At 30.9% G+C, this 8,114-nt stretch overlaps 1 long non-coding RNA gene across 1 annotated transcript; it reads left to right on the forward strand.

The window, feature by feature from the left end:
• The first annotated feature begins 1,357 nt into the window (after positions 1 to 1,357).
• LOC118648651 lies at positions 1,358 to 4,669 on the forward strand. The gene is made up of 2 exons (XR_004965389.1): positions 1,358 to 4,512; positions 4,590 to 4,669. It is a non-coding gene; the product is annotated as an uncharacterized LOC118648651 (long non-coding RNA).
• Positions 4,670 to 8,114: the final 3,445 nt, after the last annotated feature.

Genomic DNA, 8,114 nt, shown 5'->3' on the forward strand with positions numbered 1-8,114 from the left:
TGGTCACACACACTTTCCGTAGAACGTAACAGTAAGATTTCAACATGTTGGATTGGGCGACCGTAACAGTAAGCGACTAAATCAAGTACATGATTGGTCAAAACCTTACTGTTACGTTCTACGGAAAGTGTGTGTGACCCGCTTAAAAGTGGTGTCTTGTTCACGACACGTGGTGACGCTATGATCCACGCTATCCGTGCCACCATTTTTTCCGGACGCGCAGTCATACGGTCAACGACGCCGCTAACGCCGCCATCTTTTCCGAATGCGTGGTGACGCTATCATCCACGCTACCGACGCCGCCATCTTTCCGAACGTGTGACGACGTCCTCAGTAACATCCTGGCGTCTCTTCCCTTTGTCGAAACAATAGGATTAATAAAACAATATACTGCAACGCAAATAATTCATACTCATTGCATGGAAACGATTTAAGATGTGCTCACTTCATCCACTAGTTCCTCGTATCCGAATAATAAGCCAGCAACCATACGACGACTGGAGTGAGATCGCGCTCTCTGCGCCGTATCATTATTTTATCGGAATCGTATAAATAATACTATTCTCTGTGACAGACCACCCCAAGCCCACTCTTTTCAATCGTGTGTATTTATCTTCATATTGGGACTCAGGTACGACTCGAAGAATGTTCTGAATTATTCTTCCTGCATTATTTTTCCCTTTACGCGAGCCTACGCAGATTGTAATACGTGTATTAGAGTACGCGAAGGATTTCTTGAATATTTACGCGAAACAGGCTACAAACCGTATAATAACCCTAAGCCGACCATCGTTGCGATAACTCAAATTATCACCCCTCGTACAGAATAGTCACTTGGAGTGAAGAAATTCAGCGTAATAAAATTTAAAAGGTTTCTACATCCCTCCCCCCTCCCCGATTTTCGTATCCCTAGTATGGTCGCGATAAAGGCAACGTTACCGAACATGTATACCCGTATACCTGCCGCGATGTACCAGCGGCAAAAATTTATGTAAACCGAGTGATAACTTACGTAATGAAAAATCGAAAGAAATAAAATTAAAGAAAGTCACCGAGTTTGAGCTGGTAATAGAAGTTTATGTGGTTTTGCATTACAAATTGTTGAAATTTTTTAAATTCGGAAGTTCTTTTAAAACTATATTTCATGTATGAACATCTCGTACAAAGTCTTCAGGATCTTTAGGTAATTTCAAGCAGGCATATGATGTACATAAAACTGTACATAAAAAAGAATGACAGGTACATTTTAATACAAATAATCCAGGTACATCGTTAATTAACATAGTTTTTAATGCATGATAATCGCCCCACATTGTATTGGCTCCGTCAGCCTCAAAACCTATCATTTTTTTTTTTTTTTAATGGAGTTTCAAACTTTTCGAAAAAGTTTATAAGAACGCTATATAATCCTGCTGCAGAACCATTTGCAACAGGTAGCAGAGTTACAAACGTATCATTTATTTTAAAATTTTCTGCAAATCTGACAACTATTGCTAAATTTTTTACGTAACTATAACGGTTGATACTATGCGCATTTTGACTCGCGAGCTCCGCGGGGAGAGCGGGTGTCCGGAGGGTTGAAGGTGGGGGGAGCGGGAGAGGGAGAATCCGCGCTCGCCGCCATTGCCAGAACACGCCCATTGTGACCACCGCAGCTATCGCCGCGGTGCTCGCGCTCTCTCTCTATTGCGAATCTATCTCTCTCACCCATACGCGATATCTCCAACTGTACGCCCATACAGTCTCATCATTCCGGCTCTTTCTCTTTCCATTGCGTTCCCTCTTTCATAGTCTTCCAATCACGTATATGCGTTCCCACCCATCTCACCTTATCTATGTACTTCCTACCTAGTTCTTCACACGCCATTATAACGCAAAGGAATAGAGAAGAGAGAAAATAAATTAGAATAATTATTTATAAAATTTTTTTCACTTATTCATTTCGTAACGCGTCGTATACAATATTTCTGATGCATAAGCCATCAGTTTGCAATCTACGAGCAAAGTTTTTACACACACTGAGAAAAATATCCAGCAGTTTTAATCAGAAAAAACCGTTCAAACACTTTATCTGGTTGGTTTTGAATGGATTTAGGGCTATTCGATAAAATAAAAGATGTCTTTATCCGATGAAATATACTTTTCGATAAAATATGAACGGATAACGAGGTGCAATTTATTTATCCATTTAAATTCATACAATATAATCGGACATTGTACTTGATCGGATAAAAACAGGGTATTTTCAATCAAGCTAAATATCCGATCTAATGTACTACATCCGATTAAAATATATTCGATAAAATATGATCTCCGTTCAGAAGTCCGATAAAATATATGCGTGCGCGCCAGTCAGACGTGCACGAGCACCACAAGCCTCTACAATCTCTACATTGTGTGTACGATACAGCGTGTGTGCGTGCGTGTGTGTGTGCGTACGTGTGTGTGTGTGTGTGTGTGTGTGTGTGTGTGTGTGTGTGTGTGTGTGTGTGTGTGTGTGTGTGTGTGTGTGTGTGTGTGTGTGTGTGTGTGTGAGACTCAATATTATATTATTGTGACATTATAAGCAGAAGTGAGCCTATAAACATGAACAGAGATACATTTAGATCTGTTCTTGAAGAACTATACTGCGAAATAGAAGTGATACAAATTCTCGTTGGTAGGTAATACCTGTTTCTCATACGCATGTTTCATATATATGCATTTTATTACTTTCCCTTTTTATAAAACTTTATACGAAAGAAAAAGAAACTTTAAATTATGAGCTACTTAAATATTTTATTACATTTTATATTATTCCTAAAATGATAAACCTATTTTTCTAACCTCAAACATCACACTAGGTGATAAATGTACCGCAAATTTCCTTTCCAAGTGTTCTGTAAGCAATGCATTCTCTTGAAGATGGATTGGAATTAATATTCTGCTATGTAAATCTCTTCGGTTTTTCATAACAAAGACGATGATATCCATGTTTGAGGTCATAAAAAATATGTTTACGTCCTAGGGTTAATGTATTATACATATAGTCTTGATCAATATTATGAGGCATCCTATTAAAGTTTCCAAAATAACTTCTATGTTATTTACGTTATTTTAAAGAAACTATATTTTAATACAGTGTCTCATAAATTTAGTCAAGTCTGTGTGTTATGTTCTTGTGCGCGTTTACCGTTTGTAAATACCATTTTTTATACGCGATTTTTAGACGAAGATATAATAATTCAAGATCTTGAAACTTTAAAAAAAGTAGAGCTTGATGATCTAAAAAATGTGGTCAGAAAAGAAGGTAAAATTTTGGTATAATAGATGTTAAACCGTAGTCTCCTATAGACCCAGAACTTTTGATGGTAATGTACACATTTTTCTTTTTATATATTTTTTAAAATTATTTTCTCCATATTTTATATTGTTTATCATTTCTTTATAGTTGAAAAATATTAATTTTTATTACACACACATTAATTACACAAGCATGAATCTAAACAATGAAATGCTAAAGAAATAAGAATATTTTTTATAACTACATTTTATTCAAATCTTAAATTTATCGTTTCTTATTCCTTAAAAAATTTTTTCATTATATTCAATATCAAAATTAAAACATATATTTAAATATTCTTTTACATTTTTATTTGGTATACTTAATAGATATTACAATTTTGCTACATTTTTATTTTTGGTAAATAATATGAAATATAAATAAATTAAAAGATTAATTCATTAATTTTTATTACATATACATAGAAATTGCCAAGGAAATTGCTAATATGTATAAACAAAAAAATTCTGGATCCATTGTCTATATAAGTGTAACTGTAAATATTCAAAATAACTGATAATAACTGTAAATACTCAAAATTAATTTCTTTCAAAAGTTATCGCTATTGCATTTATGTAGTTATTTCATATTTGATTTATTTTGAATTATAATATTTTAAACTTTGTTATATAATTTTATAAGTGACGCAAATGTTAAATTGTTTTTAATAAAGTTGATAAATCAGAAAAGCTGTATTTTTCTTTTTTTCTAGGCATTTTATAACGTGCAATCTGCACAAGCAAAAATCATTTATGAACAGAAGAGCTCTAATGAAGTCTCACTGCCCACTAGCGACAGCAATAGCAATATTTCTTTTTTAACAACGGATTTCCCGTTTTCATTGTCACATTCGCCAACCAACGAGGAAAGCAGTGTAGAAACACTTCAAATTCCTTTCAAAATAAATGCTGGAGACTGTCTTGATAAACATACTTCAGTTGAAGCAAATTTAGAAAAAGAAGTATCAAAGCTGGACGATAATATTCTAGATTTGATAGATGTTAGATCAGTAAAAGCTCCGTTTAAAGAATTAGATAAAAACGCTCAGCAGACACAATTAGTAATTTTTCAAGAACAATTGCAATCAAAAAATCCATTGTTTATCTTATTACTAAAAAACAAACTTCATACTCAAGAACCATTCTCAACATGATGAATTGATACCAGAATGGCACGACATTAATTTAATTGTAAGAATTACTGTCAAGCATCTTTTTGACTTGGTTATTCCTTCAAAACGTAAAATATTGTCATCAACTCTAACAAGGTGGGCGCAGTTTCAAAGATATCGATATCCTGTTTCTACAACTATAAATATAAGTCATCTCAACGGAGGGACGGAACTGTAATTAAAAAAAAAAGGGAGCACTTCAAATTCAACTTTTTCAAGAAAAAAGAAAATTAATTAAGGAGAATAGAACTGTTCTGCTGAGGCATCCAAGTACATCAAAGTCTATCGGTAATGACGGAAGTTCAAGTTCTTCGAACATACCTCACACATTTTCATCGCAAGTTGCTATCACAAGTACTTGGAGATCTACAGGTCAACAAGAAAAAGTGCACAGTAAAATCTCAATAACAGGTAACTTTATTATTGTTAATATTGTATTTTTTATTATATATATTTTTATTTCTTTTATTTATAATTACTAGAACACAACATTGCGCGCGCTTCGCGCGCGCCACTTAGCATTTTTATATTGAACATTGCACTTATTCTTCTTCTGTAATATTACTCTCACACACTTTATCATATTTAATGCCCTTCTCTATCTCACGCTCCCTCATTCTCCCTTTCCCCCTCTCTAAATTATTAATTATATTATTAATTATATTAATTATATTATTTTCATATTGTTCAATATTACTCTTACACACTTTACTTTTTTATTTAATCCTCTTCTATATCTCTCACGCTCTCTCATTCTTCCCCCTCCTCCCACCTCTCTCTCTCACTCTCTCTCTCTCCTCTCTCTCTCTCTCTCTCTCTCCTCTCTCTCTCTCTCTCTCCTCTCTCTCTCTCTCTCTCCTCTCTCTCTCTCTCTAAACCCAAATTATTAATTATATTATATTTGCATGTTTCTTAATATCATCTCTTACACACTTTACCTCCATACTTAATCCCCTTTAATAAATTAAAAATTATAATATATTATATGTAACGTTACCTTTAATTTTCAATAAAATTTCAAACTTTCACTTTCTGGCTTTCTTGTTTAATCTCTCTAATTATAATTTCCTTTCATCTAATCTCTTTCCTTTTCTAATCTCTTTCGATAAAACTCACTATCGCTCTCTGACCATTTCAACAACTTCTGACAACAAGCATCCAACAACTTTAAAATTAAATTTTTTAAATCTTATGCCTTAATAATACAACATTAAATTTAAATTTTTAAATAAATTAAAATTTATAATATTATACGTAATGTTACCTGATAATTTTCAATCAAATTTCAACACTTTCACTTTCTGGATTTCTTTTTTAAACTCTCTCGATCTCAAATTCTTTCTCTTTAATCTCATTCCTTTTCTTCTATTAAAATACACAAAATGTCAAAATAATTAAAAACGCAAATGATATTTAATGAGAATAATAATAATTAATAAAAATGATAATTATTGAGAATGATAATTAATAAGAAATGAGAATTAAGAGTTTAAGATTCCTTTTTTCAAAATATTTAAAACGCCAAATGTTACCTTCCTCGAAATCCTCGCACTCTCTCTCTTCTTTTTCTCTCTTAATAAGATCTTCAAATTTACTTAATTTCTCTCTCTCTCTCTCTCTCTCTCTCTCTCTCTCTCTCTCTCTCTCTCTCTCTCTCTCTCTCTCTCTCTCTCCTCTCTCTCTCTCTCTCTCTCTCTCTCTCTCTCTCTTCTCTCTCTCTCTCTCTCTTTCTCTTCTTCTTCTACCTATCACTTAATTCTTGCAATTTTTTAAACTTTTTATTTTTTATAAATATCTATATAAACACTGGCGCAAAGAAAACGAGACAAAAGTTTTTGACCGATTTTAGGCAATCTTCAAAGTGATGAAACTTTGCGAAAAATCATCTAAATTACCATGTACTTTTTTTAAATTAAAGGGCAAAGACTCTACTTCAGAATCCCCTAGGTGAAAGTTTGATTTGTTAAGTGCTAATATAACATATAGTATTGCATTGAGTAGGCAGTCCTCAACTACATATCTATTGGATACATTACATTTTTTTGCAGTGTAATATGGTTTTACGTCCGTATCAGCTATATTAATTTATTTTGAAACAGCTATAGAAATCAATATATCTACCAGTTTGGAGTCAATGTTAATTACAACCAAATGATATATTGATTTTCTACCCCTGACATTCATTAATATTATGTAAATTTTTATTTCTATTTTCTGTATATACCTCTTAATATTTCTTTTTTTCTTTTCTTACTCTCTGCTTCCTCTATTTCTTTTTTTCTTTTTTATAATGTTTATTTTCTTTAACCTTAAATAAAAACATTTATATATGTTAAAATAAAAACGCAATTAAGTCATTAAAAATTCAAAATTTTGACAAAACAAGCTTTACAGCTTTTTAACAATTATTAAATACCTATCTCGTCTTTCTTCCTTTTTCTCTCCGCTTTTTTATGAAATATCTTAATGTTTATTAATTTAAAAGAATTATGCTTTTTGAATCTTTTCTCTCTTTTCTTTTTTTTCTCTCCTTTCTTTATCTTTTTCTCTTTCTTTAATCCTCTATCCTTTATCTTCTGCAATTTTAATAAAAAACGTGTAAGTATAATTTTATAAATAATTACATCAATATTATATAAAAACATTGTTTATAAAAATTATTATTTTACTTATTCAGTTCAATTTTAGTTTTTTATTTTTTTTATCTCACGCTCTCTCACTCTCTCCTTGTCTCCTTCTCTCTCTTTCTCTCTTTCTCTCTCAACACAAATTATTAATCATATTTTTATGTGTCTATATCATCCTCTATCTTCTGCAATTTTGAATAAAAAACTTGTGTGAGTGTAAGTTTATAAATAATTACATAATATTATATAAAAACATATTTTTAATAAAAATTATTTACATATTTTTTTAAACTTTTTTTTATAAATACACACCACACACACATATATGTATGTATTTATTTAAAAAAGTTAAAAGAATTAAGTAAATAATAATTTTTTAAATAAAATATATTTTTATCTAATATTATGTAATTATTTATAAATTTACATCATTTTACACACACCACACACACCCGCGCGCACGCACAAATATACACACACAGAAAAAAATATAGTCATATAATAATGTAATTGCGAGCTGCTAACTTACAATAATATTTACTGTTAATGCTGTAACACTCTTCTTTTTCTTCTTTCTTACACTCTCTTTCTCTCTCTCTCTTTCTGCTCCTTCTTTCTATAGAAGTCGCTGTTTCTCCTTCTTTTTCTTTTCTGCTTCTTTTTTCAACAAAAGTCGAAACTCTCTTTCTCCTACCAATCTATTTCCTTTCCTTCTTTTTTCTAAAAGATTATAAAATTTTAAAGATATTATTGTTATTTCCTATATATATTACATTATTACTTAATATATCTTAATATTATATAAAAACATATTTTAATAAAATTATTTACTTATTTTTTTTAAACTTTTTTTTTATAAATACACACACACACACATATGTATGTATTTATTTAAAAAATTAAAAGAATTAAGTAAAATAATTTTTAATAAAATATATTTTTATATAATATTATGTAATTATTTATAAATTTACATAATTTTACACACACACGA

Source organism: Monomorium pharaonis, unplaced genomic scaffold (assembly GCF_013373865.1).
Source record: "Monomorium pharaonis isolate MP-MQ-018 unplaced genomic scaffold, ASM1337386v2 scaffold_565, whole genome shotgun sequence".
NCBI lineage: Eukaryota > Metazoa > Arthropoda > Insecta > Hymenoptera > Formicidae > Monomorium > Monomorium pharaonis.